At 37.2% G+C, this 16,202-nt stretch overlaps 1 long non-coding RNA gene across 1 annotated transcript in view; it reads right to left on the bottom strand.

The window, feature by feature from the left end:
• Positions 1-243: 243 nt before the first annotated feature.
• The window catches only part of LOC118153445 (uncharacterized), a 37,600-nt gene continuing 21,641 nt past the window's right edge, over positions 244-16,202 (bottom strand). Inside the window, exon 3 of the long non-coding RNA XR_004742663.3 lies at positions 244-1,900. This is a non-coding gene — a long non-coding RNA (uncharacterized LOC118153445). The remainder of the gene's footprint in view (positions 1,901-16,202) is intronic.

Raw genomic sequence — 16,202 nt, 5'->3', positions numbered from 1 at the left:
ACTCGTTCAAAAGCTTTCTCTTAATGAATCTTTCAAGACTTGTATGAGTTAATATAACCTTATGATGAGAATTTCCTCTTGGGATGAGGAAGAACATAAATATTACCTATGAAAAGATATTCCATTTTCAGGTTCCATAAATTATTATTTCTTTAGGAAAATAGATTTTAAAATGAATGCTTAAAATCTATTTTCCTAAATATACTTAAATTATAAACTATTAAAATAAAAACTTACATCCTTTTCATCTGTGTTCACTCAACTTTTCTGATAATGAAACAGAAATTTCTGGTGGCTGTTTCTCACTTTCCTTCCCATGAAATAGGAAACAGACTGGCAACCTGCCCTTTTCCCCTCAGTCAATTTTTGTTGGAAATAAAATGAGCAGAATTAGCTCTATTTTCCCCTCTTGTATAAATATATTTCAGATATAGATGGCAGTAATTTTGGAGATGTTACCATAATAATGTTTGAGTTATTGGATTCAGCTCAATCAATAACTTCTTGAGTTAGCTTGTTGGATAGTTCTCAATAATCAAACATAAAGAACAGGGCTTCTTATCAAGCAGAAGGTGGGTGCTACTCTAAAATTCTTCTCATTTACCTTTAGGAGTTTTATAAAATTTTCAGAGAAAAATAGATTTTAATATACTCGAATTAGAAAGGCTCTTAAGGAGGTGTAAGGAGGCTAGGCACAGTGGCTGATGCCTGTAATCCCAGAGTTTTGAGAGGCTGAGGGAGGAGAATCACTTGAGACCAGGGGTTCAAGACCAGCCTGGGCAACATAGCGAGACCCCATTTCTACAAAAAAAAATTTTGAAAATATTAGCCAAGTGCTATGATATGTACCTGTATTCTCAGCTACTCAGGAGGCTGAGGTGGGGGTGGGGGGGAATTACTTGAGCCCAGGAGTTCGAGATTTCAGCGAGCTATGATTGTGTCACTGCACTCCAGCCTGGGTGACAAAGCAAGACCCTGTTTCTTAAAATAAAATAAAATAAAATAAAATAAATTTAAAAATGAGGTATAAGGAATGAAAGTGTCACAAAACCAAATGACAGAAAGTTTTGAATAAGGGTCATTGGTATAAGGAGTAGAGTCTCTATTGGTTCAGGAACTGATTTTATCCAAACACTGGTAACTGAGCTCTGTCAAGATAGCCTCTTTTCACCTCCTGTCTACCAGCTATCTATTTTCAACCAGCAGGGTGCAACCTTGAGTCAGGCTGGATATGCTTTATCCATGTGGAGAAGGAATGACCAAATTTAACATAAAGGTACCTAGAGGTAAGGGAACTTAAGAAACTCAATCTAACCATTCACACTGAAGCAAAGACATTTTGGGCTACTCTGGTGGAAACTCAAACGAGGTAATGCAGACCCGAAAAAACAAGGAGAGTCCTTCCAGGAACACAAAACACAAGTTATTTTTCAGAGAGAATTTAAGGTAGAGAACTGGTTGAACAGGCATTGGAGGACTAAAAAGCTACCATGAAACACCAAGTTAACACAGAGAGAATGGGAAACAGCTACGACTGTTATGACCACGAGCCAACATGAAGATATTAGGATGATAAGAACCTAGAAGCCTAGAGTAGGGGTCCCTGATAATCTAGGAACTGTACCTTGCAAGAGAGAGTGCATCCATTGTACTGGCACCTGAGAGCTCAGAGGAGGAGCTGTAACTCAGACCTCTGAGTACAGCCTCCCTTTCAGCTGACACTGAAACCTAGTTGGTGCTGGTTCTGAGACTGCCGAAAGAAACTGGAACGTGGAAGCAACTGCTGCTTGCTGAAGTGAAGAGCCGTTGCTGGGAAGACAATTGCAAACCAGGACACGAACGGGAATGGATCAAGTCCTTTCTTTGCACCTCTTGTTTTCTAGGCTTCCTTTAACACTCCCTGTTGGCAAAAAAAAAAAAAAAAACTAATAGAGAGCAAGTTGACCAAAGAGAAATGTGCTTGATGGAGACCCAGTAATAGCATCACAGAGTGTGGAGGGATTGGGAATTAAAAGATTATAGGTTAGGCTGGGCACGGTGGCTCACACCTGTAATCCCAGCCCTTTGACAGGCCGAGCTGGATGGATCACCTGAGGTCAGGAATTTGAAATCAACCTGGCCAACGTGGTGAAACTCGGTCTCCACTAAAAATACAAAAAAATTAGCCAAGTGTGGTGGCAGGTGCCTGTAATCACAGCTACTTGGAAGGCTGAGGCAGGAGAATTGCTTGAACCTGGGAGACAGAGGCTGCAGTGAGCTGAGACTGCACCACTGCACTCCAGCTTGGGCAAAAAGAACAGAACTGTCTCAAAAAAAATTGTAGGTTAATAACCCTTACACCCATTAATTACAACAATGATAGGACTTGGGTAAAAGAAAAATTAGCCTTTAATGTTGTAGAGCTGCATTGCCTATTATAGTGCAGGGTTTTGAGGATGAAGTGCTGCTCCTCAGAAGCTTTTCACAGTGCTTGATATTGAACCAGTGCACTTCTCTCTCATTCAACGGCAGTTCTGATATCTAACCCACAATTTCATATATATTTGGCTTTCCAAAAATCTGCTATTGAGCTAAGCTCTTGCTACCCTGTGAAATTAAGCAGCCTACCCCACAGTTTCCTTTCTACCTTCAAATTTGTCATCCTACAGCTCTGGCTTGCTGTTATCACAGTCAATGTCTAAGCCCTCCTTACAATCACAGTGGGTACTAGCCCCCAAATAGCTGATCACACCAAGGATGTTGCCTCACTTCTATGTCTCTAGAACCTACCAGAAAACAATGTTAATGATAAAGTAAAAAAAGATGTTTTCCAATCCAGAAACTTGACCCTGAAGTCATCTGAGTAAGAGAAACAATGCTGCTGACCTACAGTTTCAGAAACCATTGTAGGAATTCAGAAGAGGAATGCCCAATATCAACCATGTATTTGGGAAAATTTCGATGAAAGAAGTGGGTTGCCTTGAACTTAAAGATATGCCAACCCACACACCTGTAATCCCAGCTACTCAGGAGGCTGAGGGAGGAGAATTACTTAAACCCAGGAGGTGGAGGTTGCGGTGAGCTGAGATTGCACCATTGCACTCCAGCCTGGGTAACAAGAGTGAAACTCCGTCTCAAAAAAAAAAAAAAAAAAAAAAGTGCCAACCTCAGGCACTGTGGAGAATACAGTGGGTAAAGAAGCACTGCACCCTGAGTCAGAAAGCTGACATATGAATCTGAAGTCTGCCATTCTCCAGCTATGGGATTTTAAAAGACATTCAAGTTCTTGAGCCACAGTTTCTTTTGCAAAAGCAGAATAAAAATATATTTTATATAGACTGAGACAATGAAATGGAATAGTATAAATAAAAAGCATTTAACACATCATATATAATTATTAATTTATATAATTCTATGTAGAATTGTCATCGGACAATGTAATATGTGGTTTATGAGACATGCCAACCAAGAATTTTAAAAGACATTATACCAGACGTTTAATGTATACCAAGTTATAGTTCTCATGCATCCTATTCTATATCCCTTCCCCCCTCACCAATATAGCACCATGATCTTTGATTATCTGGATGGGAATGGGGGTTAGGGAAGGTAAAGTAAAGTGCAATAGATTATTATTCAATTAGACGTTTCTGTGTTAAGCAAATATTTATTTGGCATTCACTTAACAAGTCTTTTTTCTTGTTTTTATCAGAGAGGAAAAACACCAGGAAGATGAGTTTCTAAGGAATCAGAAGACATGAGTTGATGTCACTGCTCTGCAATTGAGAAGTTATCTGGGAAAGTTACTTTTTTTTAAATGATATAATTGCAGAGATATTTCCAGCCTCAGTCTTTGTTGTTGTTGTTTTTGTTTTTTAACTTTGTAATAGGTGAATTAATATCTAACCCATGGCTGTTTAGGGGAATGAATGAGATATTACATGTAAACTGCCTAGTTCAGAGTAAACCCTAAAAGCCCTAATGAGGGTCATTACTGTCAGCTCCTGAGCATTTAGTGTTATGTGGACTTTGGAATAAGTGAGATGAGGACTTGAGTCTTGGCTCTGCCACTTATTGGCTGTGTGATATCGGCTAAGTCATTTAAAATTTCCAGGTCTTAGTTTCTTCATCTTTGGAACAAAAAGAGTAATACTGAGTCTCCCTACCTTATGGAGTTACTCAGTGGCTGATCTGATGAAAAAAAAAAAAAATCAGTGCCAAACACTTTATATGTGTGCGCCTATGTGTATTTGAGTGTATATGTGTATGTTTTTATATATGTGTGTGAATTTGTATTAATATGTATATATGTGTTCATATGCATATCTATCTACACACATACACACACACACACACACACACACACACACACACACACATATGAAGGCCTATTTCAGATAGCATCTTAATATTAGATAATCTAGCTATTATGATCCTAGGACTGGAATTTACTGATTAAGACAAGGAAAGGGCATCAAAATCCAGGATCTGCTATCACAATTGAGGGAAGCAAATATAGCCTCTCAATTGTTACAAATAAACATTAATATCTTTATTCCATTCATTAATAATTAATTCCTCCAGGCTCTGATTCTTGTATAATTGTACCTTATGAAAGTCCACAGCAGAGAAATATTGTGCAAAATGCAAAACACCAATTTTATCATGAGTAATAAAAATTCAATTAAGTTTAGAATAAATGTGTGAGTTAGTAACCCAAGCTTAACATAAAGCCATGGAATGTAAATAGATTTTGGAAAACAAAATAACAAGGGTGTGACAATTTATAAAGTGTATTGAAAATCCATCATTGCTTTCTACACACTGGCAAGAAAAGGCCTGCATTACAGGAGAGAATAATTTTTGACATTTTTATTGTGCTTTATAGCCAGAACATTCCAAAGAGGAGATTGAATAGAAAACTTCCTATACAGATAGTCTGAGAAAAAAATATAAAGTAGAGACCTCCCAGAATTATTTTTTCCATGTTTCTTTGGTGGGGCCTGGAATTTTGCAGCATTGGTTAAAGGTCTTCATTCTAGACCAAAGTGATCAGGTTGAAGTGAATAATATGACCATGAACCTAGAATCAAGGTTTGAGGCCTGGTCTGCACTTGATTAAATCTGGACCAAGTGACTTAATATGTCTTATCTTCAATTACACATCAGAAAAGGAGAGAAACTAATGATGTTTATTGTTATGAAGCATTAAAATAAGATATTTGGTTTAATCACTGCATATATTAGGAAAGTTATGAATGTTATGCAAGAGATGAGATTATAAGTTAATTTGATGATTTCAGCATGTTTCTTTTTTAATCATGCAAATTAAAATTTGCAAGTTGAAATAATTTTTCTAATTTTATCCTTTGTCAAAATAATACAGAAATTCCTATTTAAAAAATAGATTTAAAAAGTCATGACAAAAGGAAGTAGTCATGTAACAGTCACAGTGATATTTTGAAGTACAAAGAAACTATTGTCAACAAGCCTTATCATTCACTTTCCTTAGCAAACTTGAATTTGTCAGTAATAAATATATTCTAAAGAATGAGCCATAGACTTGGAAGCAGTTTCTGAGAAAGTATTTCTTAAATGCCCTGAATAATGGTAACACGAGTAAAATCTCTGCATCAGAAAGAATGAGCCATAGACTTGGAAGCAGTTTCTGAGAAAGTATTTCTTAAATGCCCTGAATAATGTTAACACGAGTAAAATCTCTGCATCAGAGCACCTTGGGACTGGCACCGACCAATCAGACCACTTCCTGCAGCTATCTATTTTTGTGCTAAACTACTTTCTACAGCTGCGCTCATCAATGATTGTCCAGCTATACTTGGACATCTTGAATGATGACAGACCCATGATTTCACACTGAAGTCCATTCTATTTTTGATTATTTATGGCTATTAAATCCCTTTCTTAAAATGAACTTAGAATCTATTTTTCTGTAACTTTTATTCCTAAATATCCATCTATTCAGGCTCTACCTGTGCTCTCTTTACTCCTTTTTCAGGTGGTGATTTTTTAGGTTTTCAAATAATTTTATTCATTTTTTTAAAAAAAGATAAAGAGCCTTGTTAATTCAACCTAGTAAAGAGGATGTAGAATTAAATGCAGTATTTCTAGTGTGGTCTAATCAGAACAGATTGGGTGTGTGTACAGGTGTATGAGTGAGTGTGTATGTATATATATATATATATGCTTTTGCTTTTCCTAGACAGTGATGTTTACTTATTTATTCAATAAATAATAACTAAGGTCTTAGTACTGGACAGACACTGATACAGATAGTAAAACATTGGAGATGAACATAACAGACACTTTTTTTTGTTCTCATAAAGCTTATATTGGCTGGGTACAGTGGCTCATGCCTGTAATCCCAGCACTTTGGGAGGTTGAGGTAGACAGATCAGGAGATCGGGAGGTCAGGAGTTTAAGACCAGCCTGACCAACATGGTGAAACCCCATCTCTACTGAAAATACAAAAATTATCTGGGTGTGGTAGTGTGTGTCTGTAATCTCAGCTGCTCAGGAGGCTGAGGTAGGAGAATCATTTGAACCCAGTAGGTGAAGGTTGCAATGAGCTGAGATCATGCCACTGCATTCCAGCCTGGGTGACAGAGGGAGACTCCATCTAAAAAAAAAAATAAATAAACAAAAAGAAACTTACATTGTAGTTGGGGAATAGTAAGTATATCATCATATAATTATATATCAGATAGATAAATGAGAAGATTAAAGTAGAATAAGGTAACAGAGCATGAAGAGCAGGTAGTTCTTTCAGACCAAGGGATAAGAATAGGTTTTGCTAAGGAGAGAACATTCAAATTGGGACCTGATCAAAGTAAGGGGCGAAGTCACAGAGTCCAAAGAGCATTTCTGGTGGAGCTAATGGTAAGTACAAAGACCCAGAAGATCATGAACTTGGTATGAAAAACCACAAGAGATTTGTGTAGCTCTCTCAGAATGAACAAGAGGAAGGGTAGCTGGAGGTGAGGTCAGAGAGGTAGGCTGGAATCAGATGCGGTCGAACCTTGCAGGCTATGGTAATGTGTTGGATTCTACTCCTACAAGGCTGTAGAGGTCATTTGAGTGTTTTGCTCAAAGGCTTTACTGTTTTGAGAAGATTGCTGGCTTTATCTCCTGTGTAGAGAACTGGCCCAAGTAACAACAAAGAGGAGGACATGGAAAGTGGAAGCAGAGAGATCATCTGTGAGAAACTACAGCTGCAGACCAGGCAAGAGATGTTGGGGTCTTAGACTAGAGAAAGTGGTTGGATTTGGAATTTATTTCCAGGATAGTGTCTTCAAGATGTGTTGACAGTTATAGGAGATGGAGGAAAAAGAGGAGCTAAAGATTTTACTGTGGAACAAAGACATAATTGTTTTGCAAACAGGCAGAGAATCAGCAGATTCAAGGAAAAGTTTTATTGTAATGTGAAAAATAATAGGCCGGGCGCGGTGGCTTACGCCTGTAATCCCAGCACTTAGGGAGGCCGAGGCGGGTGGATCACGAGGTCAAGAGATCGAGACCATCCTGGACATGGTGAAACCCCGTCTCTACTAAAAATACAAAAATTAGCCGGGAGTGGTGGCACGCGCCTGTGGTCCCAGCTACTCGGGAGACTGAGGCGGAAGAATCGCTTGAACCCAGGCGGAGGTTCCAGTGAGCCGAGACTGCGCCACTGCACTCCAGCCTGGTGACAGAGTAAGACTCCATCTCAAAATAATAATAATAATAATAATAATAATATCCTGACATATCGCACTGATAGCCCGACATAGCCACTATGGCATTGGACTAGAACTCAGATACTTTTCTGAACTTTGCCACTCATAATTTTGTCTTGAATAAGAAATTTTCCATCTCTAGGCACTCCAGTTTCCTTATATGTAAAAATGAAAGAGTTAAATTAGATTCTCTCTAAAGGTTCATTTATTTCATTTATACTATGTCTCTAAGGATCAAACAAAACCTTTGTTTGCTAATAGATATTTTGAACTCATTAGTGACACTGCAGTGGACTTTGCTTCAGAGGGGCCTGTAAGGCAAATATTTCCCAAGGGGAAAGTGTACAGAATTCCATTAGGAATGTACTCAACAAATTGAAATGTCATTTAAAGCTGACAAAGAGTCCCATTTTGAAGACCCGACCTAATAAAGTGAATAAACAAAAATCTGCCTCACTAATGCTTGGGCAAAGGGAAGGGACTCAATCAAGTTATGATACACCGGTATGTGTTTGACAATGTTTCGAGTTACTTTGGCCAAAAACTAATCTAAAAAGTCAGTAAATGTTTGTTCAGTGGGGAAAGAAATGCATGGTGATTGAATTGCATATTACAGCTTCATTGATTGACAGCAAAAGTACTGAGATACTTGGTATGGTAAATTGAAACTCTGTTGCATAGGAATAAAATCAAGAGGAAACCTTGATTGTGTAATCAGAGCATGTTAACACATTGTTATTTCAAATGTGTGGGGTTATTTTGTTTCCTTTTGCAAAAAAAGAAAAAAAAAGCCTTGGTTTGTTTATACGAAAGATCCTATAGGTGAGGATCAGAACTATAAATAGGAAGGCAATAATAGCTAAAGATGGGGTAAAGGCGGAAAACGGGAAACATTTGGGCAAAATGGGAGAAAAATCTACAGCAGGAAAGAAGGCAAATTGAATACTATGCTACCTCTTTTTCTTCTGCTATTATGAATTAATAAAAGAGAGGGAATATAAAATAATCTTTCCATAAATATTGTCAGGTTCTTTTAATAACTACTTAACTCTTCCTGCACAGAGAAAAAGTTAATTTGGAAGCTTTCCATGTAAAATCATCCAAATACATAAAAAGTGAATTTATTTTAGTGATGCTTTGTCATTATTGTTTTCAGGCAGTTCTTCTCAAGCTGTAATGACCATAGGAACCACTTGAGGAGCTTGCTGAAAATTCAGACACCAGGACTTTATCCCTCAAAGATTCGGACTCCATGTTTCTTAGGTGGGGTCTTGCAGCTTACCTTTTTATTATTATTTGAGGAGTCTCAGTCTGCTGCCAGCCTGGAGTGCAGTGGTGTAGTCTCGGCTCACTGTAATCCCTGCAGCGCCTTCTGAGTTCAAGCGATTCTCCTACCTCAGCCTCCCAAGTAGCTGCGACTTCAGGCACATGCCACCGCGCCCAGCTAATTTTTGTATATTTAGTAGAGATGGGGTTTCACCATGTTGGCCAGGATGGTCTCGGTCTCTTGACCTCGTGATCTGCCTGCCTCGGCCTCCCAAAATGCTGGGATCACAGACGTCAGCCATTGCTCCTAGCCACAGATTACCTTTTAAACAAATATCCCAGGTGATTCTGATGCAGGTGGTCCACAGACCACACTTAATTATCTGTTTTTTAAGAGGCAATAGACTATGTAGTCTGGGTCTTTTCCTTGTATTGTACCTAAAGTGAAAATGATACTTTTTATAGTTTAGGAACATTTGTTCCTGAAGAGAGTCTATAGACAGAGGAAAACTATCTCTGCAATTACATCATCAAATTTGCTGACTGGACAGAATGCAAAGTACAATCTGAGAAATATGGCAGGACAATGAGGGCATAAGTGAAATAATTCAAGGTGAGAAACATTAAATGGAAAAAGCTGCTTATTTTATACTACTCACAGCACAGTCTGCAATAAAAGATAACAATTGTAAACATTTATGTACCAATTAATAAAATATCAAACATATTTTTTAAATGTAACTTTTGAGAAAGTAGAAAAATGTAAAATTGTGGAAGGTTTTAATACACCTTATAAATTCTATAATTGAAATATTCTAGTTTCATCCATTTTCTTCTGCATTTATTCTATTAAAGGCAACATAAACCTTCTATTGATTTTAGTAAAAAACATAAAAATTACCTATGCTTAGTTAACTTAGTATTAAAAAGCAAAGCATAGAAAGTGAGCAAAACAAGAACAAACGGAAATAATATTTATTTGAAACAAAAGCAGAAAGGAAAAGCCAAAGAATAGTCAAGACTTCAAGTTAATTAACAGCATATAACAATGATTTTAAGGGAGTGGTTCTCAGTAGCTTATATGCCAGATGTAAAGAGTAGTTTTGAATTGTCTAAATGAGCTTTTGGTGGTTTTCCTTTTTCCTTCCTCCAAATGTAGTGATGTTTATATTTATTCACTATAAATTCATGAAATGCATTTATGTGTGCACCACACTAAATGGAAGAAGAAACTATTATAAATAAAAAACGACTAATAAAAATTATTTTTACTTGCTTCCAGAATATGTGAGTAAATAATATAGCAACATAGTCTTTGATAACTTTCTTGCTTTCTGGTCTGATGAAATGCTACAAGCTCATCTGGTACAATTTCTGTCATCAACTCTCAAAGAGTCCTGGTATTTGAGACCATATTCTGTATGATAGGCGTGTTCAATGCTCCTAGATGGGCCATAATTTTTAGGTCTTTACACAGAATCAGAAGGGAAAATATATGCATACATGTATGTATGTGTGTGTACATATGTACATTTGTGTCTGTCAACACACATAAGTGCATGTTTATTTTAGTATGTTTGTTTGAAGATAAAACACATAAGTTTATGGTATTTCAAAATAAGCTTTCTTGGGCTATTAAGTTTTTAAATTAGTTTGTTCAAGCTTATATCTATACTTCATTCTTTCATCAAAAATCTTGGTTCCCAATACCAGCAAAATAAGTACTAATTTTTGAAATTATAAAATTCATGACAGTCCAGAATAACTACCAAACCTGCCACAAATGTAGAGATACATGTTTTCCATATATGTAAAATCTACTGTCCTCAGCGTGTATCTTACTAGAGATATTCAGTATAATAAACGTTTTAAAAGCACGAGAAATAATTATCCTATGTATGGCAGTGCCACCAGCTCAACACACAGTTAAGTTCTTTTATTTCATTATGATTTCTAGTTTTAGGAACTGCCTTTATATTTTTTATTTTCTAATTATGTTAAATATGTATTTTATCCCAAGATCAAGGGTATAAAACAAGCAGTATTTAAACATTTCTAACTTCTAATCTCAATCCTCCATATCCTCTTTCTTTCTTCCTCCCACAGGTTACCTTTTTATTTTTTTCAATTTTTCTATGACTTTTTGAAATAAGCAAACCAAACACACACATTTTTTCATCCCTTTTTTCAAATACATTTCTTCACCTTGATTTGGTTTTGTTTAATAATACATCATAGAGGCCCCTCCCCACCATAGGAATATGTAGAGAAACTATTATATTTTGTGTACTATTATAAATTTCTACCTATTACATAAAGCAATCTCAAAATTAATAGACTTTTTAAAAAGTTAGGGACTTTGACTAAATTCCAGGCCCCTGATCTTCTGTAATTAGCAAATAAAACAGCATTTGAGAGGCTCTAAAATGGATTCTTCGTACAATATTGTACAGAATTCAATACAGATTTCCTTGTACAGAAATTCATACCAAGAACTCCACTTTTATTGGTACTTCTAGAGATGGACTTTGCTGCTTAGCACATCCTCTTATTCATTACTTTATTTTGAATAAACAAATGTTTATTGAGCACTTCTTGCCAGTATCAGGCATATCAAAATATGCAAGATGCTCTCTTGCATATTTTCAGTGGTTATAATGTTAGCAGAGGAATCTCTTCAGTGGTTATAATGTTAGCAGAGGAATCACGTATTAAGTGCTTGGCACATGGCGCTGAAGTCCCTCTTTGTTCCATTCTGTTGGCGACAGCAAAGGGCATGGTGGAGGGGGGGCAAGTTGGAAGACTGCAGGTGGTGTCAGGTTGGTCCCTAAAAGTTACAGCTGGCTTAAATGTATAAGAAGAGACAGGGGTAGACATATAACACCTATTAATATTTTTCTTCTCCCCACCCTCCTCCCAGATAATTTCCTTCCTGTAGTGCTGTTTTTCATCTTCTGACTTACACCTTTGCTGTAACAGTCAGACTCTCTGCAGTAAGTATAACCATTCTCAGACTCATACCCCGTTTCCATTAGTTTATCATTTTAAACGTCTCCTTTAAATGCCTCCCCCCTCCCACCACCTTTCCCCTTCTCTAATATGTCTCTTTTATAGCTTTCCAGTCATCCCTGCTGTTTACTCTTTTATTCTGATGTAACCAATCAGACTCACACAAACCCAATTCATTCCAAAAGGAGACTTAATGTGCCATAAAACTAACAGGGAGATTGCTCTCAAGGTGGGCAATAAGCTGACACAGCACACAGGTAATATTTATACGGCAATGCTACTTCCTGAAATACCAGCCACTGCACTGCTTGCAAATCACAGGGTAATTATCTGCGTTAGGTCCTTAATCACCGGAGCAAAGCCTTTTATAAGTAAACACAAATAACTGAATGTGAGCCTGGATGCTTAGGAAAAATGAGACAAGGGAAAGACACTCTGTGAGGCTGAGGTGAGAACAGGTGGAGAGGAATCCTCCCTATAGTTTTTATGGGGCAATAAAGTACAGTGGTCAATGTGAGGGTCTCTGAATTCAGACACAGGTTTAAATAATGTAGTGACCTTGGGCCAGTTACTAATCCTGGATGTGCCTTGGTTTTGTTCCACAGTATATGACCAAAACACTCCCCATCTCGTGGATGTGTTATTTGTTGAGGTGCTAGTTAGATAAAGTGCTGACACTTAACACAAAGGTGTTTCTCTTTGTTACCAATATCACTGTCATATTTATGCTCATCTATCACTACCAAGATTTTCTTCTTAGAGACCTTTCTTTATTTTGGGAAGACCCAGAAGAAACCACAAATTGAACTGATTGTGACATCTGTTCTATCCTGTTTCTGCAGAGAAGACCTAGACACGGAGACTCACCCTTGAAGAAAAGGGTGACAGGAGCCACACTTTCAGTTTGCTGGTGTCATAGACTTACAGATGAGGAATGTTTGGAGAGAAGGAAAAAATGGTACCTTCACAAATGCTGCAGTTATGCTCCAGAGTTTACATAGCAAGCATTGGCTCTAGCTTGAGTATTACTAGTACTCATGTCTAAGGATTCCTGGCACATTTCAGAGCCTGCTTAACTGTGACCCTCACACCCACCTCCCCCAGCCCCTCATTGTTTAAATAAATATAGAATCGCAGGCCTTAATTTTGGATGAGATAATTTTGTTCTGATGAATCCAAGTCTTGCTTAAAATTATATACATGCTTTAAAAGCATACAGATAAAAACAACTTTAGCTCAATTTAGTTCTATCACCACTGTTACAAGGAGATCCTCATTGTATGTGCATTCCTGGATTTTTTCTGCTTTAATTTCAGCTGAATATTGTCATAGGCTGGAGGATCCCAGACATTTGAGAATAGATTCAAATCTGAGAATGGGCCTTGTGACTATTAAGAAAAAAAATCCTGTGAGTCTGGTAATAATAGCTCATATTTATTAGACATTTACTGTCTGTCAGGCTGAGCAATAAGAACTTTGTGTTAACTCATTAACTCCATCTCATATACTTTCAAAATAGCTATTATTATTTTTACATTACAGATGAGAAAACTGGCACACAAAGAGATTACATTACCTTTTCATAATTATACAGCTACTAAGTAGGGGTGAGGACATTGAGCCCAGATAATCAGGGATAGATAGATCCTGTGCATTTGACAACCACACTGCACTGCCAGTATTTTCTTCTCTTCAAGGCACCAGAGAAATAACCTTTCCAAAAATGAGTTGAAAAAAGCAAAATGCAATTATCAATAGCTAATAGCATAAATTAATATGTTTTTAAAAATTAAAATATAGTTATTACATCATGTCCTAAATAAATTGAGATTCTCGGTGAAAATGAGATTTCAAAGCACTTTTTGGATTCAATTTCTGATATGGTTAATCATGTAGACTTCGAGAACTCAAATGGCCTAAGAATATATTTCTACATTTTGCAAAAATCTATGGAGGGAAGAGTTATAGCCAAGGACACTACTGTGACTGAGTAGAGACTAGAGCCCTCCATCTCTGGTCCCTGGTGCTTTTCTCTTTTCTTGTTCACTCTGTAGATAGGTTAGAATTTTAATAAATCAAGAATAACGCATCTTGCTTTGATACAGACAAAATAAAATTAAGACAAACCTTAATATGAGGATGATAGCACCTACATGTATCTTAAGAGGCTACATTAGACCTGCCATGTCTAGCTAAATAGAATTTGGAGATAGAGAAATGATGATATGTTAGGCAGAGGAGAAAAATCTGTGGTCATATACTTCTGTGGCCCAATGTGAAAGCAATTCATTACTCCCAAACTATTGCCCTTGCTTTACAGGGATACAGGACCTAGGATGTCTCTTCTGAGACCATATGTCACTCTATGGACCATAGCTGTCATTGAGAGATAAAGCAATGTGTTATATTTGTCAGTCAATCTGGGTAGGGAGGGCCGTTTTCACTTTGTACAACTGTTATAACCAGCATGCTTAGTTGATTTTAAGTTAGTTGGACTGAGTTGCTTCTTATAAACAGTCCCCACTGTGTTTTCCATTCCTGAAACACACTTCCTTGAAATCCTGCTAAAATTATAGTAGCAATGTGGTGGGAGGGAGAATAATGGCCTGCCAAGGATGTCCACACCCTTGTCTCTGGAATCTGTGAATAAGTTACCTTACATGGTAAAAGGGACTTTACAGTTGTGATTAAGGGAATAGATTTTGAGATGAGATTATCCTAATGATTGAGGAGGGCCCAATTTTCCGTTTCCAAAAAACATGGGAGAGAAAAGCAGAAGGATTAGTCATCGAGATATGATGAAAGAAGAAAGAGGAGAAACTCCAAGTATGAGAGGGATTCAACTTGTCATTGTTAGTTTTAATAATAGAGGAAGGCAGCCTCTAGAAGCTGGGAATGGCTCTCAGTTGAGAGTCAGTAAAGAAATGGAGACCACAGTTTTATAATCACAAAGAAATGTACTTTGCTAACCACTTGAATGAATAAGGAATTAGAATCTCTCCTAGAGCTTCCAGAAGAAGCACAGCCCTTCCAACACCTTGCTTTTAACCTGGTGAGACCAAATGTTAGATTGACCTACACAACTGAAAGATAAATTTGCATTTTCTTAAGCCATTAAATTTGTGGTTATTTGTTATGCCATAATAGAAAGTGAATACGAATCCTTATTTGAAAACATTTCAACACTCTCAGTGATTTTCAGAATCAGAAGAGAACTTATTCAGACCAGTCTGCCTTCTTAACCAAGGGTTTTTTTTTTCTTCTTATTTCCCACTGTCCTGATTTTGTTCCTCTTCCCAATATATATTTTACAGATAGATATCCTTTGATTATCCACTGGTAGTTTCAATGTTGTAGATAGTGCCACACATTGAGCTTAATGTCAGTGTTTATGCAGAAATTGATCAGGCTGGGTGCAATGGTTCATGCCTGTAATCCCAGCACTTTGGGAGGTCGAGGCAGGTGGATCACCTGAGGTCAGGAGTTTGAGACCAGTCTGGCTAACATGGTGAAATCCCATTTCTTGTAAAAAGCACACAAAAAATTAGCCAGGCCTGGTGGCATATGCCTGTAATCCCAGCTACTTGAGAGGCTGAGGCAAAAGAATTGCTTGAATCCTGGAGGCAGATGTTGCAGTGAGCCGAGATCACACCATTGCACTCCACCTTGGACAACAAGAGTGAAGCTCCATCTCAAAAAAAAAAAAAAAAAAGTTGATCAAAATAATCTCTTTAAATTATAAAGCTACCAAATAAACAAAATTTATCACTGCCAAGTAATTTTCATAGAGACAGGTACATACTCTGTTGGCTACAAAGAATTAGAAAAAAAAAAGAGTTAATTACTCTCCCTCCTCTATAATTCATCTCATTGTATCTAGGGGGTTGGATTCATTTATTGGTTTTAGCTATTTAGGGCCTATTGGGCAGGTATGGGGTTAATTCAACCAAATCCACCAGGCTGAGAAAGAAAGTGAGTTAGTTTCCCAAAGGAAATTCATGGTCTTGCCCCCAGAAAGAGGGTATATGGATGCTAAGCTGAAAACAGCAGATGTTCAGGAAAGTATATTCCTTGCTGTTCAAAATATACCTATATACCTACATTCTCACACATAAAACTCACTCAAAGGGAAAAAGTTCGAATCCAGGATTCCTCCTTAACTGATATATAACTTTCTTGCTCACTTTGGGATGTAGCTCCTCCTTGTTTTTTAAT

This window comes from Callithrix jacchus, chromosome 5 (assembly GCF_049354715.1).
Source record: "Callithrix jacchus isolate 240 chromosome 5, calJac240_pri, whole genome shotgun sequence".
Taxonomy (NCBI): Eukaryota; Metazoa; Chordata; class Mammalia; order Primates; family Cebidae; genus Callithrix; species Callithrix jacchus.
This window is presented reverse-complemented; position numbering and strand designations above follow the sequence as displayed.